Raw genomic sequence first — 3,826 nt, 5'->3', positions numbered from 1 at the left:
AAAAAATTTCAAACTTGCCACAGAATCAATGAAGAATATTCTTAGCCATATCTTTTGCATGGCAGGAATTAGCTTCCAATCATTAAGAGTCTTAGAAAAAAAGACCTACAATCTCTGAAATAGCGATGCTATGTCAGTTTATATTAGTTGTGAAAATGATCACCAGCTGAAATGAAAACAACAGCTAGATATTTGATATATTTTGGTTCTTGTGAGTCCTCTTTACTTAGAAATCCACCTCTCTGGAGGCATATTGAAGATACACCAGTCAAGGCAAAATTTTTCTACCTTGTCTATGGAGGAAGAGAGCAGAAGAAAACAATGGACACTATGAAAAAAGTTTATAAAGAATGTGAGTGGATTCAGTTTAGATCTGGCAGGAATGTTAAATTATGTGCAAACTTTGATTTCAATGTAATTCTACTTATTTTCTTTATGGAAGAGGAACATGTTCACTGCCATGCTTTCAGATGGCATCAGTGTTACACTGATTCATCTCAGCAAGCACTTTATCCCAGCACTCTAGATAGCATAGACAGAGGAGGCTCAAAGAACTCACAAAACATTCCCACATGAGGCTGTCCTCAATCCAAAAAGTCTATACTATGGTATGTCAGAAAGTTAGACTATAGAGTCAAGCATAGAAATTAACACCTAGTCTTGGGATGAAAGCAACACAGAAGTTGAGATGTTGAATATTGTGCATTAAGTACACATAATGAATATGTGGTGAATTACACTAGAAACCTATTTCAAAATTCAACTGATGTATCAAGGTTTGTCTGTATGAAAATATAAACTACATTAATCCTGTAGGTACATTAAAGCTATTTCATCTTTTCTTCCTCTACTTCTTCAAAAAGATCAAGTTATTCTCTCAACAGACTGAAAGCACAGAAACTTTATTCTGACATTTTCATATTTTTATTACTTTAAAACTTAAGACATTGATATTTAAGTCTATTAATTTTATGACTTAGAAGAGATAGACAAATTTTAACTAACTTCAGTTCTTTACAGAATAATTCCTCCTTTTTGATATATCATTTATCATTAAAAGAACAGTTTGGATGTGTGTGTTTGTATGTATTACATGTTCTGCTAGATAAATTGGATTTGAAAAAAAAATCTTTCTGTAGCCAGTCTCTCTAACAAAAATGGATTTTTTTGTATTTATTTACTGAATGAGAGGTTAATTATCTCCATTTTCACATGCTGCAATTTAATTTATTAAATTCTGTGTTGAGCACAAGTTTGTAGCCACATTATTTTATACTATCATCCTGTTTGTTGCAACTTTTTCCTGCCACTAAATATATTATATGCAAAAGAACAGTGATTCTCCTCCTAATTTATTGATGTGTTGTTGGTACAGGACACATAAATAAAAAACAAACTTTGAAAATACAGAAACACATTGGAAGAGTACTGAAGAACCAATTGTAAATGGAAATCATCAGAACTTGTTATTGGGATGAACATTATTTTTTTATAAAAATTTGTTTTTATTTATTAAATTTGCATGTGAATCAGATTTATAAAATTAGACTTTATATAAGAGAATAAAGAGAGTGCAAGCAACACTATAACTTCAGAACATAAGTTATTCTATACTTTTGATTTTGAAATAAACCCATGAACCCATTTCATATAGACTCAGATTTAAATGTTACGACAGAAAGCTTAAAAAGTTTTTCACTCAAGAAAATGAAATCATTAAAATGCATTTTCCCAAAGTAAGAGACAGAACTGGTTTACAGTAGACATTTTAAGATGGGTTTCCTTTTTGTGGTCTTCTGCCTTGGGGAAAAAATGGAATAGCTAGAATCTAAAGGTAAAGGTTCTTCAGACCTTTATAAAATTAATCTCTACCAATTAAAGGCAAACCTGTCATATTATCTCAATGGGAAGTAATAATATATTTACTTTTATAAGCCAGTAAAGAACACTACTGATCTTTTATGAATTTAAGTTAGTTTACTTAAAATGATAGTTTCTTTACTATTAGTGAATGAATATTGATACATTATTATTAAATAAGTCCGTACTTGATTCAGGTTTCCTTTATTTTTACTTAATGTTCTTTTCCTGACATTTATGTTTAGTTGTCTTGTCTCTTTAGACTCCTCATGGCTGTCACAGTTTCTCAGACTTTTTTGTTTTTGATGACCTTGACTGTTTTGAGAAGTACTGGTCAGATATTCTATATAAGAGGCCTCTACTGGAATTTGTCTGATGTTTTTCTCATGATTAGACTGAGGTTATCAGTTTTTGAGAAGAGGGCCAAAAAGCTAAAGTACCATTTTCATTACATCATATTAAGGGTGCATACTATTAAACATGATTTTTTACTGCTAATGTTGACCCTGATCATCTTGTTGAAGTAATGCTTTTCAGCTGTCTCCATCATAAAGTTATTCTCTTTTTATCCTCCCTCCATACTGTACTCTTTAGAAGGAAGTTGCAATGCCCAAAGCATACTTAAGAACAGGGAAGTCATACTCTTCTTCCTTTAGGTTAGAATAGCTGCACAAATTATTTGGAATACTTCTACATGGCATATTTGTCTCTTCTCTCAGGTTTATTTATTTATTCAATTATTTGTTTATATCAATATGGACTCATGGACATTTGTTTTATGCCTTGGTATACAATCCAAATAATCCAATACTACTTTATTTATTGTTGTTTCAACTTTTTCTGGTTTTGTCCATTGAGAGTTCTTTCAGATAGCTCCTGTGTCCCTTTGACTTTCACCCATTGATGTGTTTTATTATTATTTTTGAGTATTTTCTTACTTTCTAGCACTATAATATCTTTGACATTCATATTATATATTTGTACCCCAGTCTTAGAATCAGTCATTTCTCCAAAAAGTCTTTTTTTTTTCATTAGTTCATGTCTTTTATTAACCAATATACAATTACTTGTCTATGGTTTGTTGAAACAATAGGTCAGACAATATTTGACCCAATAATGTCTGTCAAAGTGGCTGGCCATAAAAACTCCAGCACCACATTCATCTGAAGGGCACTCCCGACGAAGGCAACTGATTTTACCATTCTCATCCACCTTATAGTATTTCAGGACAGCCAGCTTAACATTCTTTCTCTTATGCCTGTTCTTCTTGGGAGTGGTGTAAGACTTCTTCCTTTTCTTAGCACCACCATGAAGTCTCACTAAAAGATGAAGAGTAGACTCCTTTTGAATGTTGTAGTCAGACAAAGTACATCCATCTTCCAGTTGCTTGCCAGCAAAGATCAGTCTTTGCTGGTCAGGAGGAATTCCTTCCTCATCCTGGCTCCTGGCCTTTACATTTTTCTATTGCATCCGAGGGTTCAACCTCGAGAGTGATGGCCATCCCTGTCAGGCAAGGTCTTCAAGAAAATCTGCATATTGGTGGAGGTGCCACCGCAGATGGTGGATCCGAAAGGGAAGTTCTTTTTTTAAATTGGAGAATGGCATTAAAAATCAAACATTGGATGCTAGATGTGCTTGTTGTTGCTGGGTTTTCTTTGCTGTCAGGCCATTTTCACTGACAAAGCAAGGAAATACATGTGTGTTTACTAGCCCATGTATATACATGTATCCATAAATATTTTTATATGTAACTATCTGTATCTATATTAAGCTAAATATGAGTTTACACTGATGTCTCCAACTCTAATCTATTACCATATGGATGATTCTTGCCTCTTCCCCTTGTTTATTTGTAAGTTCTCATTTGTACGAGTAACCTGGCTCCTACCATCTGCCATCTATTTACTTAATTGTTTGAATTCCAGTATACATATATAGCAGTATCAGAACTGTTAACCCATATCTC

The 3,826-nt window shown here is 33.0% G+C and overlaps 1 pseudogene; it reads right to left on the bottom strand.

Annotated features, from left to right (window-relative positions):
• Positions 1-2,931: 2,931 nt before the first annotated feature.
• LOC133074764 (ubiquitin-ribosomal protein eS31 fusion protein-like) lies at positions 2,932-3,410 on the bottom strand (annotated as a pseudogene).
• Positions 3,411-3,826: the final 416 nt, after the last annotated feature.

Source organism: Eubalaena glacialis, chromosome 14, assembly GCF_028564815.1.
Source record: "Eubalaena glacialis isolate mEubGla1 chromosome 14, mEubGla1.1.hap2.+ XY, whole genome shotgun sequence".
Classification (NCBI taxonomy): Eukaryota; Metazoa; Chordata; class Mammalia; order Artiodactyla; family Balaenidae; genus Eubalaena; species Eubalaena glacialis.
Note: the sequence above shows the minus strand (reverse complement) of the source record. Positions and strands in the feature narration are given on the sequence as shown.